The following is a 20,372-nucleotide window of genomic DNA, read 5'->3' on the forward strand; positions in this document are numbered from 1 at the left end:
AAAATCTTTTAGATGTCTCTACCAAATAATATTAACCACTAGAAAAAAAAAGACCACACTGACAATTTTCTTTAAGGACTGAGAGGAGATTATTTCAATTACCATGTTGCCCTGTCCTTGTCAACTTTTTCTAGGATGGCAGAGCTAAGAAATAACCTTAAGATACATTAAAGGAGAGGTGGTTGAAAAAGAGAACTAAAATTGTCTGCAGGCTAAGAATGTCTAGTTTAAAAAATAAAACCTGAAAAATTCTTCAACTATTATTTTCCCCAGCTTTGTTCACTACTTAATTCATACTCTGCACGGAATTGCTTTCTTCTTTCAAAGGATAATGTCCAATAAGTTGTAAAGAACAATTTGGACCATATTTATGTGCAAATATTTCATTGATATCATCACTTAATGATTCTAATACTTCCCATGTATCAGCTTGTGCACTTTTTGTGTAGAATTCTGTGACCAGAAAATAAAAATCTACTAGCAGATATTTTCCTGGTAGGGACATGGGGGAGATACAAATAACAATACCTGAATACAATCCTTGCTATATTAAGTAGCATTCCACACAAATAGTTATTATAAATTTTATCCATTTTTCTCATTAAAAGGAAAGAAATCCCAGGTGTTAATAATGTGGCAAGACTCTGAGATCAACAAAAAAACAATTAAATAGTTTCATAAAATAAATTGTATTAGCAATAAAAACAAAACAGCTATTAATTTCCTACTGACAAACCAAGCTCTGTCAATGTACAACGTGAATCTGTTTTCACCTTGGCAGATGGTTCCCGGGCAGTAAACATGGTCAAATCACATTTATAAAGGAATTTGCCAAACAAAACAAAGCAAAAGAAAAATATATCAAGAGCAGAATTGTATGCTTTCTTCTAATGGAGTCATGACTTTTGCCAATAAATATTAAGATAGGTTCTGGTTTGAACAGAACTTGAAATTCAGTGACTATTGAAAATCCAATCAAAATTTTTAAAATTAATCCACATAAATAAAAATCTTCTCAGTGGCTTATGACAGATATTTCACCTATGAGACTGAGAATATAAATTCCCATTCCTTACCATACTCATGAATTTTAAAAAATCAGGAGTGTTAATAATACACAAGCATAATCATGCCTTTTCACCCCAGCCCCTAACAGTAGTAGAATCAGACATGAGCCAGTGTAAGTTTTAGCAAGGAGAAGGTACTCTGAGTATAGAGAATGGGATAAAATGTTTTTACAGTTGCCTGTGGATGGTTTTTGAGGCACTGCTAAAGTTTTCTTGCATGGGCATTCAGAACTCTCCCTTCCCTTGGTATCCTTCCTTTTCTCTTTCATATTTTCATTCTGCTCCTATGTGACCTCTCGTCTTTTTCCATGTTAGAAAGTCCTTTTGTGCCTAGAACTTCACATGCTTCCAAGTGGAGCACTCATAAGTCTCCTTTACCAGTAGTGACCATCCTCATCGCATTGCTTTTAAAAGCTTCTTCCCCTGGTTAACGGTGGGTTTGGGGATGAGGGCGGAAAGGGCTAGGAGAAAGGGAGAGATTATAGAACATGTGGCATTCCACTGGTGAAGATACAGTTGCATAAACAACTTCAATACGCACCATAAACTTAGCTGCCACTTCCATATAACTTTTCTCTATATATATTCCTCAGTTAAAAAAAAAAAAAGTTTAAGAAAATAGGAGTAGGACCTAACAGAAAAACAGGGAGCCAAGATTCCAAAGTTTGAGATCTTCTTCAGTGGTTTAGAACAGATCTTCATTTTATAGGAAGTTGAAAATGTCCCTTGCTAAAACACAATTTAAAAAAATTAATTTCTAATGACATCTTTAAACACATAATAGTCACAGAGTTCAATACTTGAAAGATACAGAACAATATGAAGTGGAAATTCTCTCTCTCTCACTGAGTTTTCTTCCTAGGAGGAAATCAGTTTTATGAGTTTCCAAATAAAATATTTAAAGATAGAAGCAAAGGCATGATTTTTGAAGTTCTAGAATATGGGTCCACAACGATAATAGTGCATTCACTTCAAAATAAGTACAGATATGTTATCTGTACTTATTCTATGAGCCTCCATTGAAGTACCCACAAAGGTCTATCAGAATATCACCAAATCTGTCTCATCACATTCACTGTCATGGTCCTGCTCTCTTTCTATGCTAATACTCCTTTATTTGCTCTCTTAGCAGAAGAGTTGCTTAATAAAAAAAAGTATGATATTCAAAACAATGTTCAAACCTTAATTGTCACATGACAGATAAGTCTTTTCATCATTGTTTCTCTATTTCTCCATCTGAGACATGGAAATAGTATATATCTGTTATTACTTCATAGACAATAGCAGAAGTGAAATATAGGAAAATCTATTGAATTACTTAGAAGAAATATGTTACATAAACACCCACTACTGTAAAATCATGTTTAAAATAAGAGTAAAAATCAGGATGGAAATCTTATCTAGCTCCCATAGGTCATAGATATTATATTTTAGAAGGAATAAAAACTCTTCTCTAAAAGGTTATCAATGGCCTTGTGATAGACATAGGTGTCTACTCTCCGAGGCAGAAACTTCTGATGAAGGCAAACTTTCCTAGAACTCATTTATCCTCCACATTTCATTTAGTTTGTCATAAACTATATCTTCACTAAAATCGAGAGTTAAGTAAAACTAGATAGTATAAGAAGACAATAAAAATTATGATGTGGGCAAAGGAGACGATAAGCAAATAGGAATCTAATTAATGTTTTGTACCATTCCTGAAAGCTGATGAAGTTTCTTTTCACAAACAGTGCAGGGAGAATGAACAGTAACTTGAAACAGAAAACCAACGACGATAAACAAGTTCATCAAATAAATTAACAAAAAATGAATGTTTGATAACTTAATTGTCATCCCATTACTTTTCTACTTTGCAAGAGCTCCTTGTAACACCAGTGTACTTATGATAATATTTGCCAACCTAGAAATAACATTTTTGAAATAATCCAACATTAGAAACATCATTGGGTTCATCATCATCATAGAGGAACATTATAATCTCCTCTAATTAAAAACAAATTTTATCCTAGTGGTGTTAGACCTAAAAATCTGCTGTCTCATCACATGTATGAAAACAAGTGATGTCAAAAGTCTCAGCAAAATTTAAATGTGTAATTATATTATTTGACTACATAGTCTCTGGAGTATTCTTAAGAACATTTTCCCATGATTGTGTGTGTGCATGTGTATGCCCCATTCTTTTCCAAAAAACTGTCAACACCAAGACATATCAAAAATTTATCTCTATACTAAGCATTTTCTTTGTAAAATGGCCTTAGTGAAGTCAGTGCTTCCGGAACTGTATTTTCTCTCTGCAGAAAGTGCGCTATACTTTTCATCTTCCTCTCTAGCGTAATTCAGAGAACTGGACTAACCAGTGAGGCAGTTAGGAAGACTAAGTAATTAACAAGGAATGGAGCCATCATTCCCTGAAACAGCTGTGTGGGATTGCTTCCAACCACGCCAGCAAACAGGCTAATGCAGACGGAGCCACCTGCTCTTCCCAGTGGCGTTGCTTCCAATGCACTGGGCTACCCCTTAGCTTTCAGGTGTGTTCATATTGACAGTAATTTGAAATAGGTCGAATAAAATACCCAAGAGAAGAAGTCCAGCAGGCTATCATAGAGAGCACTGCATATTTTAGTCACTTTCTGAGTATTCTTTGATTATGATCCTGCCAAAGCCATTTGCTTCCTAGGGCAAGAAAACACAATACAGAACTTGGATGTCTCAACTGAAAGCAATCAAGTATTCTGATAAGAGACAAAGGAGCTCACATTGTTGGAGCATGTTTTTTCTCTCATCATCTCAGTTCCCTTGTTGCCATGGTCACCTCTCAGCACAGCAGAGCTCCCCAGTAACAACACTTTGAAGCTGCATTCCTTCTTCCTGTCCATTTCCTTGTTTCATCTTATTGTGTCTCCCACTTTCCCTAACCGGCACCACTTCCCTCCACTTTTGAAACAGCCTGGCAAGAAGAAAGACATTAATGGTTTATGTTTTAAAACCACAGACATGAAACTAAGACCTCTAACTTTTTATAGACATAATGGTTTTGTATTATGCAGCAACAGAGTACGCAAGTTCCTATCTACTGTCTGTCATATATAATAAGTCCAAACGCTCATTACGGGGCTGGACCTTACCAACTGGTTTTTGAATTATATCTATAGTCTTGATTATAAGGAATTAAATTGTGTGGTAGTGTACAAGTGGAGGGTGTTATACTGGCTCATACAAGCAGTTGTTCCTGAATATATCACGCAGAAGGAATGAAAGAGATGGTTCAGAATAAACCAGGGTTCCAAATATACATAGTGCCTAGTGTCTTGAGATTTACATGTTCTTTCAGAGACAGACATCTGTGAATTTCTTAGGGGATTCGGAATTCCTGGAATTAAATGTATTTTAAGGAGGCCATTTAGGGTGGCCACAAAGAGATGACCCTCAGAAGAAAGTATTAGAGATTATGTGTGGATTTTTCCTTAAATAGTTCTATTCCTTGCTACTCAGATGTCGCATTGTCTCTTAAAGTGCTATTTGTCTAACTAAGCAAATTTCGTTGTAGCTATTTTAACAACATGCCTTCCTAGGCTAGCAAAATTATAGTTGTCATTTTTTTTTTTTTAGTTTGTTAGGGTTTGATTTTCGCTGCTGGTCCTTTTTTTAAACGAACTGTCTATTTTGAACTACTGCCATTTGATTGTACTTTTGCCTGGAGGGTATTTTACCAAGAGCACAGCAAACTGAAAAATAAATGAGATTTGCATACTTGTAAGGTCTTTGAAGTCTACTGGGGAGAGATTATAAAGATTAAACGAGTCTATAAGTAAGAGGCTATTCCTCCAATCACCTGATATAAAAATGTTTATAAAAATAAGACTTGTAAATATGTGGTCTTTATGTTTAAGGGAAAAGTGGGGATGCAGCTTATTTTTAAAGATAGAGTTATATTTGTCCGTTTATATCTAATAATCCAGGACATTTTTAACTCAAAAGACTGAAAGGGAAAGGAATTCCTAAGCATTTTGATTTGTCATATTTATGTTCAGGAAATAATAAAAAACAGCTTCACACAAATCAAGTTACCCTTTCTTAAAGGAGATGACAAAGGTTCCTAAAATCATGATCTTTTAGACATGTGGTAAATTGTGAAAAATCAGTACTTTATGAACTGGAGAAAAACACCATTTATGGTTATTGAAAATCAATTTTATCTTTTATGTCTTTGGTGAAGAAATATTCCTCATGCTAGAGAACTCGGCATTCCAATTCTATTTTCTCCTTTTACTTGTCATTTTTATTAATGCCAAGACAAGGCGGCCAAGCACGCTTAACGGCTGCTCAGTGGAGATACTAAAAGAGTTAAAGAAAAGCAGAGAAGCCGACAGCACAGCCTGCAGTCTGTGGCCGAAGGCCGGAGAGCCTCTGGCAAAGCACTAGTGTAAGCCCAAGAGTACAAAAGCCAAAGAGCCTGGAGTGTGATGTTTGAGAGCAGGAAGCATGGGAGAAAGATGAAGACCGGAAGACTCAGCAAGTCTGCTATTTCCACTTTCCTCTGCCTGCTTCATTCTAGCCGTGCTGGCAGCTGGTTAGATGGTTAGATGGTGCCCACCCAGATTGAGGTTGGGTCTGCCTCTCCTAGTCCACTGACTCAAATGTTAATCTCCTTTGGCAACATTCTCACAGACACACCCATGAACAAAACCTTGCATCCTTCAATCCAGTCAAATTGACACTCAATATTAACCATCACACTAGGTAAATCATAATGCTAAATAAAACCAGAATATGGCAAAAAATTAATATCTTTGAAAACTTTCAGCTTTCTTCTGTAGTGTAATTTAGACACTAAAAGTATCACAGAAAAACAGAAAAACCATCTACCTTATTCCCCCTTTGGAACCTAGCCTGGGAATATTTCATCATATTTTCAGTGACAAATCACATAAACATTTGCATATCTAAGTTAAATTGCAGTTGTTTGTATTCAACCATTGATGCTACTAATAATTGTCTTCTTTCCCATACTTTCAAAAGTGCTGGAAATAATAACATTGGCCAATGCTCTTAGGGATGTACCTTAAGTGCGGTGGTTCTCAGTGGTGATCATTTCCCCTCTTCAGAATACACTTTGAAACGTTTCTAGCTCATGTCTCCAAGAAGAAAAATCATCCCCAATTGAGAGCCACTGCTTTAGAGGATGAATTAAATTGTCCCAAAACCTCAACTACTGAGATAAACTGACATTAAAAGCAGAAAATTCTAATAGGACAATTACATGTTTAGCAACATTGAAACAGATGGCAAGCAACACTTTTTGATGGAGTAAGTGATTATATACTTCAAAAAAAATCTTTTACTAAAGCCTGCCTTTGTTACTGATCTCCCCTAACAATTTTTCCCTTTCTGACTAAAACATGTCTTACATATTTTGTAAATGATAACAATTCTTTATGACCGCAGAGCAACCATTTTATAAGCTCCTACTTTATTACAGCAAAGAGTTTCTAGTGACTAAAAGGCAATCCTGTTTAAATGGCCAAGTTGGATTATAGCCCTATTTTACACTACACATTATTAAATATATTATTAATAATTAGATACAAGATTTTATTTGAGAATCTGGATCAAAACTCTAGAAATATACTGGGAATATCCCTAAATTGACTAAGCAAACCCTGAATCAAATGAGGAAAATAACCCGATATGTCTTACTTTACTCTGCATTTACCTAAATTAAAATTTTAATATCTGACATATTGGAGATTTGAGATGATAATTATACTCAGTAATGGAAAAATAAACAAAATTATAGTTTTACATATTGAATTTGCAGGTTGTGAAAATTATATCCTTTTACACAAAAATTAATAAATACAAAATAAACATAATAAAATTAATAAGTACAAAATTAATAAATATTTTCTCTGTAAATTGTGATTATTTTACATAATTCTGAGGAATATGGCATTTTATTGAGTTGTATATTGATCTAAAAGAGGGGTCTGATGAAAATATGATAAAGTTCATTAGACAATGAAAAATCAAAATGATTATTAAAAGTGCACTGTATTATTTTAATATTTGTTTCAAATGTTTATTTTTATATAACAAAAGTATATGTTTTGAAATTCTGGTGATTTTAAAAAATGAAGTCATGAAATGTTTCCAGCTTGCATGCTGGAAAGAAAGGACAGAGTTACTGGGTGCTCCCAAAAAAAACCTGGTCAAACTGTTATAAAATAAAATAAGATAATATCATGAAACTGTTTGGAAGATAGCATCAATTCAACACATTTATTTGAAACTGAATCTATACTAACATAGTCTACATCATACTACTAACTATGCTTTCTTTTGGTCAAAACTACATTCAACGAATTTCAATAGACGAAATTATGATTGATAGCATTAGAGTTGTATGAGAGCTTGGATGAAAACACTAATTGCAGTAGATTAGTTACAGGGATCAGTATGAAAATGTAAAGCGACATTAGTCCTCTAACTCAGGATTATATTAAAATGTGATTTAAGAAACAGTGGGTAATTTAATAATTTTTAAATTATTAAATAATCACTATTCTTCAACATAAAACAATTCCAAGGATATTAAACAGAGGATAGCAACATTCCATGGGCTGCCAATGCATTTCCAATTCAAGTAGAAGCAAAACAGAAAATTGTATTATATTAGCCTTCATCTTTTCTTCCAGTTTTATTGAAGTATAATTGACAAATAAAATTGTATCATAGCAAGGTATATAACGTGATGTTCTGATATAAGTATACATTGTGAAATAATTACCAGGAGCAAGTTAATTAACACATTTATTGCCTCACATAGGTATCTTATTTTTTGGAAGAGAATACATAAGAACTACTCTCTTAGCAAATTTCAAATATACAATACAGTTTTATTAACTATAGACATAGTGATAGTATAAATAGTCTACATAGTATATATAGTCATAGTATAGATTTAAAATCTCTACATTGAATCTCCAAAATTAATAACTGAAACTTTGTTTACATGATCACTAGCTCTTCATCTTAATCCCACCTCCTAACCCCTGGCAACTGCAATTTACTCTCTGCTTCTGTGAATTTGACTTTTTGGATTTCATGCATAAGTGAGATAATACGGTATTTGGCTTTTTGAATCTGGTTTATTTCATTTATCATTATGTTTTTCAGTTTTATTCATGGTGTTGCCAATGGCAGAATTTTCTTCCTTTCTAAGGTTGAATAATATTCCATTGTGTATCTATACCATATTTTTTATCCATTCATCTGTTGATGGACATTTAGGTTGTTTTCATATTTTGGCTATTGTAAATGAAGCTCCTGTGAACATGAGTACAGATCTCTTTTTGAGATTCTGATTTAATTTCCTTTGGATATATATTCAGAAGAAGAATTGCTAGATATGGTAGTTCTATTTTTAATTGTTTAAGGAAACTCCACTGTTTTCCATAATGGTTATGCCAATTTACATTTCCACAAACAGTGTACAAATATTTCCATTTCTCCACATCTGAACCAACACTTACCTTTTGTCTTTTTGGTAATACCCACTCTAAAGGGTGTGGTGGTGTGATTTTTCACTGTGGTTTTGATACATGTTTCTCTAATGATTAGTGCTAATGAGCACCTTTTTACACACTTGTTGGCTATTTGCATTTCTTCTTTGGAGAATTATCTATTCATGTCTTTGTCCAGTTATTTTATTTTATGTTCCAGGTTACATGTGCAGGATGTGCAGGTGTATTACATAGGTAAATGTGTGACACGGTGATTTGCTGTACCTATCAACCCATCACCTAGGTATTAAGCCCAGCACGCTTTAGCTATTTTTCCTGGTTGTTCATGTCTTTGCTTAGTTTTTATTTTTTTGTGAATTTAATTTATTTAACACATTTTTCAAATCATTGTGGTAAGACAGGCAGAATTGAAATGAGTTTATGTGCATGTCTGTTTCATTCCATTTTATGTGAAAAGGGACGGCCCTGGCCTGAGTCCAAATTGACAGAAGCTTTGCTAATTTTTTAATGAAATAATGTGTTTCTTAAACTATTAAGTTATGTAAGTTCTTTATATATTTTAGATATCAAACCCTTTATCAGATATATAGTTTGCAAATATTTTCTTCCATTACATAGGTTGTCTCTTAACTCTGTTGATCATTTCCTTTACTGTGCAGAAATATTTTAGCTTGATGCATTCCCATTTGTCTACTTTTTGGTTTTGTTGCCTAACTTTTGGGGTCATACCCAAAAAAAGGACTACCTAAACCAATGTCAGAAAGATTTCTCCCTCCATTTTGTTCTAGCAGTTTCACACATAGTTCTTGTATGGTGTAAGGTAACAATTCAATTTTATTCATCTGTATGTCAATAGCCAATTTCCCTAACATCACTTATTATAAAGATTATCCTTTCCCCTTTTTGCATTCCTGACACCCCTGCTGAAAGTCAGTTGAGCATAAATATGTAGACTTGTTTCTAGGTTCTGTACTATGTTCTATTGGTCCATATTCAATACTATACTGTTTTTATTCAATACTATACTGTTTTGATTACTATTGCTTTGTAATACATTTTGATACAAGGAAGTTGGTGCATCTAACTTTGATTTTCTTTCTCATGACTGTTTTGATACTCAGGATCTTTTTTGGTTCTAGATAAATTTTAGGATTTTTTTTCACATTTTTGTGAATATTTGCCATTGGAATTTTGATAGGAATGGTATTGAATCTGTAGATTGCTTTTGCAAACCATATATCTGACATATAAGGACATTATAACAATAGTAATTCAATCAGTGAACGTGGGGTATTTTTCCATTTATTGTGTTTTCTTCAATTTATTTCATCAACGTTTTACAGTTTTCAGTGTACAGGTCTTTCATTTCCTTGGTTAAATTTAATCTTAAATACTTTTGTAATGCTATTACAATTAGATTATTGTTTTCATAATCTTTTCGTTTGCTGTTAATGTATTAAAAACACAAAAATTTGCATAATGATTTTGTATCTTTCAACTTTATTGAATTCATTTATTAGTTCCAACAATTCTTTGGTGAAATTTTTTTTTTTTTTTTTTGAGATAGAGTCTCACTCTGTCGCCCAGGCTGGCATGCAGTGGTGCGATCTCGGCTCACTGCAACCTCCGCCTCCTGAGTTCACGCCATTCTCTTGCTTCAGCCTCCCAAGTAGCTGGGACTACAGGCGCTCACCACAATGCCCAGCTAATTTTTTTGTATTTTTTAATAGCGATGGGATTTCACTGTGTTAGCCAGGATGGTCTCAATCTCCTGACCTCGTGATCTGCCTGCCTTGGCCTCCCAAAGTGCTGGGATTACGGGTGTGAGCCACCGCGCCTGGCCTAGGTTCTTTTATAAATAAGATCATAGTATTTGCAAACAGAGGTAATTTTACTACTTCCTTTCTGATTTGAATAACTTTTATCTTTTTCCTGCCTTTTAACTCAGTATGACTTGTAGCCCTATATTGAATAGAAGTGGTCAGAGTGGGCCTTCTTGTCTTGTTCTTGAACTGAGACAAAAGGCTTTTAACTTTTCACCATTGGGTAAGATGATAGCTGTGGGTTTGTCATACGTGGTCATTAGTGTATTGATGTATATTTTTATGTATCTAATTTGATGAGTTTTTATAATTTAAAATGTTGAAATTTGGAAAATGCTTGTTCTGAATTGATTGAGATAATTACAAGATTTAAATCTTCATTCTGTTAAAGTGGTATATAACATGTATTTATTTTCATGTGTTGAACCATCCTTGCAGCCCAGGAATAAATTCCACTTGATCATGGTAATGCTTCTTTTACTGGGCTGTCGAGTTTAGTTCACTAGAATTTTGTTGTTGATTTTTGCATCTATGTTTATTAGAGATACTGGTCAGTAGTTTCCTTTTCTTGTAGAAAAAGAAATCTGGCTTTGGTATTAAAGTAATACTAACCTCATAAAATAAGTTTGGAAGTATTCTCTCTTATTCAAGTTTTGGGAAAAGCTTGAGGAGGTTTGGTGTTAATTATTCTTTAAATGTTTGATAGAATTCACTTGGGAAGCCATTTGGTCCTAGGCTTTTCTTTGTTGGGAAGATTTTGCTTACTGTATCAATCTCTTTACTCATATTGATTGCTTCAGATTTTCTATTTCTTTGTGGTTTAGTCTTGGAAGACTATGTTTCTAGGGATTTTTCTGTTTCACTAGATTATCCAATGTAATAGAACATAATCTGTTCACAATAATATCTCATGATTCTCTCTGTCTGTCTGGTATCAGTTGAAAGTCTTATCTTTCATTTAGAATCTTATTTACTTGAGCTTTTTAAAAATATTTCCTTAGAGTTAGTCTAAGCAAAATTTTGATAATATTTGCAAAAAAAATCCTCAGTTTTGCTGAACTTTTCTATTGTTTATCTAGCCTCTATTTCATTTATTACTGCTTGAATATTTATTATTTACATATTTTTGCTCACTCAGGCTTTGTTTGTAAATTTTTTTCTTATCTTTGAGGTGTAAAGTTAGACTTACTTAAGACTTTTCTTTTTTCTTAACGTAGGCATTTATTGGTATAAACTTTCTTCTTAGAACTGCTTCTGCTGTGTCTCATAAGTTCTACTGTTGTATTATCACTTTTATTTGTCTCAAGGTATTTTTATTTCTGTTTTGATTTCTTTTCACCCATTGGTTGTTCTGAAGTGTACTATTTTATTTCCACAAATCTGTGAATTTTCTAATTTTTCTCCTGTTATTGATTTTTAGTTTCATACCATTGCGGTTAGAAAAGATAACTGGTGTAATTTCAATCTTTTGTAGCCCAACATATACTTGAAGAATGTTCTAAGTTGCTTGAATGTATATTCTGCTGCTGTTGGATAGAAGAATGTTTTGTATATGTCTGTTAAGTCCATCTTGTGTATGTTATTCAAATCTGCTGTTCCTTATTAGTTTTCTGTTAGAATGATCTATCTGTTGTTGAAAGTGGGGTATTGAAGTCCCTTACTATTATTGCATTGCTGTCTATCTCTCCCTTCAATTCTGTTAATATTTGCTTAAATATTTTGGTTCTCCAGTGTTGGGTGTATGTAATATGAAACTATGTTATAGCTTCCTGATGACCCATTTATCATTTTATGATGAATTTGTCTCCTTTTACAGATTTAGACTTAAAGACTATTTTTTTCTGGTATAACTATGTTCACCCTGCTCTCTTTTGGTTATTATTTGCATGAAATATCTTTTTCTAACATTTTACATTCAGTCTATTAACCCTAAAGTAAATTTTTGTTTTTTTTATTTTTTATTTTTATTTTTGTAGGCAGCATATTGCTGGATCTTGTTTTTAAAAAATCCATTCAGCCACTGTATTCATTTCGTTTGGAGAATTTAATTTATTTACATTTAAAATACATATGGTCCTGAACTCACAATGGTAGATCTATAATTTATTTATTTTATGAGGGTGCCAAAGCTATAAACATTCAGTAGCAACTATACTTCAAGCACCCATACAACCATTCTGTTTTTCACTTTCAGTAAATAATTAAATAAATTACATGAGATAACCAACATTTAATATAAAATAGATAAAATAAGCTTTGTGTTTGATGATTTTGCCCAACTGTAGGCTAAGTGTTCTGAACATGTTTAAGGTAGGCTATGCTAAGTTATGATGTTTAGTAGTTTAGGTGTATTACATGCTGTTTGACATTATTTTCAACTTGTGATATGTTTATTGGGATGAAACTTCATCATAAGTCAAGCAGCATCTAATTATTTATAGGTAAAAACTATTGTCATTTATTAATTTTTTCTGATTGTTTTGTAATTACTTTGTTCTTTTTTCTCTTTGTACATTCCTTTGTGATTCAATGATTTTCAGAAGCAATATGCTTTTATTTATTTCTCTTGATCTATTGTGTATCTGTGAATCTACTAGAGGCTTTTTATTTTAACCATGTGGCTTACATAAAATGTTTTATAGTTGTTAACAGTCTATTTTCAGCTAATAACTGAACTTAATCACATGTAAAAACTCTAACCTCTTACTACTCTATCCCCACGTTTTATGTTATTGATGTCACAGCTTACATTGTTTCATACTGTATACTTTGTTTTATATTGTACATATAATCAGTAATTAAATATTATTATAATTATAGATTTTAAAAATACTTTTGTCCTTTTAACTTTTATAAAAGAGTTTAAAGTGATTTATGCACCAGTATTACAATAGTAGAGTATTCTGAATTCAGATATATATTTACCTTTACTAATTAGCTTTATACTTTCCCATTTACATATTAGTAATAGCATTGTTTTATTTCAATGTGAAAAACTCCCTTTAACACTTCTTGAAAAGCAGGCATACTGGTTATGCACTCCTTCAGTTTTTGTTTGCCTGGGCAAGTTTTTATCTCACCTTCATTTCTGAAAGACAGTTTTAATGAGTATTGGTTGACATTTTTTTTTCTTTTAGTACTTTGAAAATTCTATCCCAATCTCTCCTGCTGAAAAACTCAATGACAATCTTATGCACATTCCCTTGTATGTGATGAGTTGCTTTTCTCTTGCTTTCAAAAATTTCTTCTTTGTCTGTAACATTTGAAAATTTGATTATAATGTGTCTTGATATAATTCAAGGGAGAGGTTACATGTTTGGAAACCTTAGAGTTTTGTTAACCTAGATATTCATATCCTTCCAAGATTTGGGAAGTTTTCAGACACAATTTCTTTTCATGAGCTTTCTTCTCATTTCTCTCTCTTTTCTCCTCCTGGAACTGTTATAATCTGTATTTTGGTTCACTTGCTGCTGCACCATAAATCCCATACTTTCACTTGTCATTCTTTTTTTCCTTTCTCCTCCTCTGACTGGATAATTTCAATGATCTGTCTTTGAGTTCACAGATTCTTTTATTTTTTATTTTTATTTTTGCAGGCAGCATATTGCTGGATCTTGTTTTTAAAAAAATCCATGCAGCCACTGTATTTATTTTGTTTGGAGAATTTAATTTATTTACATTTAAAGTACACTTCTTTTATTCTTTTATTGTGTCAGCTGTTGAAACTTTCTATTGCATCTTTTTAGTTCATTTATTGTATTAATCAGCTCCAGATTTTCTGTTTGTTCTTTTTATGATTTTTATTTCTGTTAAACTTATTGTTTTGTTCATGTATTGTTTTCCTGAAAACATTGTTTATTTATATTCTCTTGTAGCTTGCTGAGCTTCCTTAAAACAATTATTTTAAATTATTTTTCAGGACATTTGTAGATTTCTGTTTCTTTGGGATTGGTTACTGAAAACTTATGTGTTTTCTTTGATGGTGTCCTGTTTACTTAATTTTTTTGTGTTCCTTGAATTCTGACATTTCTATCGTTGCATTTGAAGAAGTAGTCACCTCCTCCAGTCTTTATTGACTGGCTTCAGGAGACAAATTACTTCAGCCATCAGCCCCACTAAGGTTTCTGAGGCCTTTCAGGCCTTTTCACACTAATCCTCTTGTTTTCCTCCCTGGGAGATCTCAGGACTCTGTGCCTTCTCTTGATCCTGAAAAGCCAAATCGGGTGTGGAGAGCTTTCTATTTATTTTCCCCAGGGTTATTCTCTAAAGTGTTCAAGTTATGCATCTTCTCCAATCCAGCAGAAGTAGGGGGGGCGGCAGAGGAATATGAGAAATGCTGGAAATGCAATGAGCTGTCTGGTTCTCAGAGAGATTTATCCTGTGAACTTTGTGGGCAGGCTTTCTGGTGGAGTCCACAGGTGGTTAGTAGAAACTGCAGCCCTTTGCTGAAATCTCTGTCTCTGTTGCTATGAGCCCTCTCCTCTTTTCCCTGCTCTTATCTGTCCACAGACTATTCTTTGCTCTGATCCCCTCAGTGACCTGGATGAGGAGAGAAAGAAGCAGGCCTCTTGGGCAGTGTTCTGCTCACTATACTCTCACTGTCTTCTGTGAGAGGAATCATGGGTCAAAGGGGTCTCTCTTAGCACTGAGCTGTGCAACCTCGAGGGAGGGGTGATTCAGGTAAAGTCAAACTCTACATCTTATCCTACTTAAGGTGCCGTATTCTGGGATTTTCTCCTCCAACTGTGTGCTGAGATCTCTCTGCTACACTCCTGAGTTCCCACAGAGGTACTCTCATCCATGGGTGGTTGTTGAAATCAATTTGTGTGTGTTGGTGGGAAGAAGGGGTGATGAGGGCTGAAAATTCCTACTCTAACAGCTTGCTAACATCACTTATAGCTCTTATCTTACTAATTCTATTTCAACAAAATTTCTTTTAAACAGAAAATGTTTTACTAGTACTTTAAAATAATTTAGAAATTCTTGGATTATAAAATCAATGACATTAGGGAACCAGAATACTAAAGTGTTACATTTTTCTTGATCCAATCTCTCACCCAGAACTTGGAAAAATATCTCCAATGGACCGTACATAAGCTTGGCACCAAATTTCCAATTTGAAAACAGAGAAATGATAATGTATTAGAATGAGGCTGTATTAAAGCAAAACAATTTGAGTCACTAAATTTGATGAACATTTGCCATGTGCAAGATGTTGCTCCAGGCTGAGGAAAGTAGGACCTTATTTGAAGATGAAAGTTTAGTAAGACCTGATTTATAGGAATTTATCATATTGTTGAGAACAAACAAAAATAGATCACAAAATATGCGGAATTATATTCAAACATGCATAATCAACATAATTTAAGGGAAACTAGATAATCAAATAAGGGAATAGCGAACCACAGGTAAAGCAACTAATGCATTATAGATTGTGAAAAAGCAAGAGAGAAAAAGTCAAAGTTTATTTTTCTTTTCAAATTAAGATATAAAATATAGGTCAAATAAATTGATAAATATTAATATATTCTCAAACTGCCAGATTAAACTAATAACTACCTGCCTTCTAATAAGTATTTCTCTAAATAATCTTTGGATGACGTTCGTATTTCAAATTCCTTAAGCAACCACTCCAACAAATACTATGGCATAGTCTTTGCTTGGCATGTTAGATTCAGGTAATTGTGCCATTTCCAAAATAATTAAAACCTCCATTACTTACAGAGGAATTTACAGCCTTTTATTCCTCTAATCATTCAGGAAGTATGAATTAAGTATATTCTATAGGCAAGGTACAGCCATAGGAACTGATCATTTCAATGGTAAAAACAAAACAAAACAAAACAGAAAAGAATTGTCACCAGACTTAAATAAAATTACAGTTCTCTCCTTGCCATACTTCAATGTTCTCTTTTCTTTCTTTCTATACCCTCCACTTTCCTCCTGTCTCTAACTCATCTTTTTCTTGACTCAAGGTAGATTTAGGGACTTTTCTGGTTAACTAGAATTATGGCATGAGAGGAAATTACCTTTTGCAATATAAAGAAAAGCAGAAGCAAAAATGTTTTATAAAAATATGTTTAGTCCACCAAATGTCACCCAAGAAGTAACACACTACTAGAATCTCTGCCAAGTGTAACAAATAGTAGAGAAAAACAGATATGGGCCTGCTTTTATTGAGCTTAAAATCTAGCAAGAACAACATATATTAAATAACTAGTAGCAGATAGAATTATTTTAGGAAAATTATGATAGATGTTATGGAAACATCATAGGCTTTACTTTAGGAATAAGACAAATTGTCTGAAATACAAGAAGGAATGATAAAATTAAAAAGCAAATGTTTAGTAATGGAAGAAAACACTGTTATTAATATAATACTAATGTAATCATAAAGATAATTTATAAGAATAACAAATTATAAGACTAAAATATGGTTCAATTATAGCATGTAAGTTGAGAGAGGGACAATGACACCTTAAAGTGTGCTGGGCTGTATTGTCCACATGTGTATTTAGAATATATTGCCTAACTTTACATGCTTAGAAGCATAAAGTTAACCACTGAAAGAACAGAAAAATATATAAATTCCAAGCAAAAAGAGAATAAAATATAAACAAAAACAGAACAAGAACTGATGAGTAAATAACAAAGTGAGAACAACAAATACAATTTTTTCCTAGAATTCGATTGTAAAGGTGAACAGAAAATAAAGTAGTAAAATATTCCATGACCTGATTTGTAGATGGGACTATGGATTCAAGAGTTATTTTTTAAGAAAAATTTTAGCAGGAGATGCTAAAAATTGTTTATATGCTAGTAGTTTAGCAGCTGTGAGGGCAAAAATAATGATGCTGGGTAGAGTGTATGAACGGGCTTGAATTCCTTGAAAAGGTGAGAGGGAACTGGCTGTACAGCTCAGGTAGAGGGAACAGGCTCTGCTAATCATGTCCTACATCGTAACAGGAAGGAAGGAGGAGACGGTGTGTGTGAGTGTAGTAGATTTGTACTTGGTAGTGGAAATATAAGAGATTGTATCTAATAGCTTCATCTTTCTTACTGAATTTTTACACAAAATCACCAGCTGAAAGGAAGGATAAACAGGTGGCTGGTGGTTCTGGGTTTCATGCCTGTTTGGTACCTAGCTGAGTATAAGGAAAATTATAGGAAAAAAAAAAAAAAGAAAACCTAGAAAACTCACTGTATTTTGTTTCTCAAGTCCCAAGGCCTCAAATCAACCTCTTTTCTTCTTTTTAAATTTCAGGGTCCTTTCATCATTATTTATTTCCAGGTTCTTTTAGCATATTTTGAGGAGAAGAGCAGAAAATGTGAGTCTTCACCATTTTTTCCCAGAAGCGAAAGCTGTGTGATGTCTTGTATTATTTTAAATAGCATAATTTAGGGCAATGAAAGCTAAACTTTTATACCTTTGCAGATTAAGGTGTGAAAAGCATAATTAATTAATCAGAGGGGGGTACTTACACTTTATAAATTCTAGAGCAAAAATTAGAATTAAGCTTTTGGACTGACATCCTTTTTGTAGTTTATAAGAATTGACTATGCTACAGAACAAACACTTGTGAATCTAGAAAATTCTCAAGCTCTTGAGACACACAGCACACAAGTATGTGGGTGCACAAGCACAGAAAATCTAGTTTCTCCATGCAATAGGGAGTCTCTAGAATCTGTCAGGTGAGCAGTATGGAATCAATGGGAAAAATAAAAAAAGAAACGGAAAGAAACTAAAGTAGAAGAGAGGAAAAAGGGAGAAAGTCTAAATCTGCTGCTGCAATTTTGTCTTTTTTATTTTTTCTGCTTATTTCTCGCTCCAAAAATGCCTAAATCCAATAATGGCTATCTCCATTCCACAGGTTGAAAAACTTACTAGCTTTTTTGTTTAATGAATTAGAATGCTTCCTAAATGCATCTCTATTTCATCACCAAACAAAAGGTGTGAATGCATTTATAATAGTTTAAATAATGCTGTGTCTACATGCCTACTAGGATAATAGTTGAAGAGTAATTAAATTTAGGATAAAATGTCCTAGTGGTAGCTTGAATAAAGCTTTCTGATTGGTTAAGGAAATTACAGATATATGACACCCTACATGAAGCTACATTAAGCAAGTATTTTAATTGCCTGATACATCTGTTCTCCTCGTGGAACAGTTTCTTCCCCTCAATTACTATTATTTCTTTCTTTTTCTATTTCACACCCCCTTTTACTTGTACCTTCTATTTTCTGACATTGCAGTGTTATGAACTTATCTGAGAGAAATGTCATTAACAGATTATAAAAGTATATTTTTTCTCACCTTTCAGACTCCTTAACACTGTTTGCTATAATTTTCACAAGGATCACCTGAAGACCATTTATTTCTTAATTCTCCTTTTGAATATAGTCTATTTATTGGAAGCACATCATCATAAATTTTTCTCCAAGTGACAAAACCATAAGAAATTTCCCGCAGCAGAGTACACTAAGAAACATTTGCCAAGCTCTCAAAACTGTTGGATAGACTAGATGAATCATACACAAATGGTTCATGCAAAGAATTTGTATTACAATAAAAATCCATATTACATTTTATTATTTTTCTTTAGTTTATGAAAGGCTGGTTTATAAATGAGCCAATAATTTAAATGCAATTAAATTTTTGTACAAAATTTTAGCTGATTCATATTTTTCTTATCATCAGATAATTTGCCTTCAGATCTTCACTTGCCATCTTGGCTCCTGAAGATTTTCTTTTCTTCATGTCTTCCAGTTTTTAGTAATAATTGAAAAGCATTACATTTTTAAAAAATCGCTTATGCAAAGTGCTTCTAAAAAGGCTTTCCAATTACACCCACATATAGAAAGACACCCACTCACTAGTCTGTTTAGTTTCTATTATTCCCTTTGAAAAGTTTAGGTAGACACCTAAGCGTAAGGAATTCAGTTTAATTTATTTCTGAATCTAGTAACATTTTGAGGGAAAAAATATTTCACGATGTCTCCCAGAATGGCATGTCTTCATTAGCAGTATTTTTCAAAAATTTCATTGATAATTAATGTCAAATTATTTCTCAAGTTTTCAAAAGAATCTTCTGAATAAATACTACAGCAATGCTGATAAAATGGAGTCAGATAGAATTTCCAACTGGTATTTAAAACCAATAAAGCAAATATTACCTATTTGAAACATAAAATTATGAGATTTACCTAAAGGCAGACATCAAATGATGTAAGTTTATTCTGCAAGATATAAATGATTCTTTTTTCAAAATATGATATTTATATCAAATTTATTCTGTTGGCAATCACACACACAATTATCTCATAGTTCTTTTTTACATATGCTACTAATCAATTCCTCTCTCATTTGCATTATGTGTGGGTTTCTACAAATATACGTATGGGACTTTGAAATTTTAAATTTATTTTACTGAACTAAGCTTTGAGCCTGAAGGAAATTTGCAGGGGATAAAAATGTTGATGCTTCAAATAGTTGATAATGCTTTGCTTCAGGACATCAGACAGTTTATTTAATATGCCATTTACTTACTGAAATTATTTAAAATAATGGCAAATAAGCTTCCACATTTCTACAAAAAAGGACGGTTAGCTCTTGAATGAGGTAAGAAACACAATAAAAATAAATTAAGGAATGCATATATGTTCATTTTTATTTCTCCTGAAACATCTCAAACTGAAGAATTCAGGTTGGTTTTTTCCAGTTGGTTCGTTGTGTCACAATTCATTTGCCTATCTCTCTTCACTTCTCACCTACTTAAATGCTTATTTTTAAAAATCCTAAGTTAATTTCCCCTATCTTCATTTATTAGGTATGTCAGGGTTTTCCCACCACCTTACAAACTTCAACACAAATTATATTCATTGAGCTTTTCTCAGCTCTACGTAGTCAATTAATTTTTATAAATCTATTCTATCTCTCCAGCTAAATCATAAGTTT

This window comes from Nomascus leucogenys, chromosome 3 (assembly GCF_006542625.1).
Source record: "Nomascus leucogenys isolate Asia chromosome 3, Asia_NLE_v1, whole genome shotgun sequence".
Taxonomy (NCBI): Eukaryota; Metazoa; Chordata; class Mammalia; order Primates; family Hylobatidae; genus Nomascus; species Nomascus leucogenys.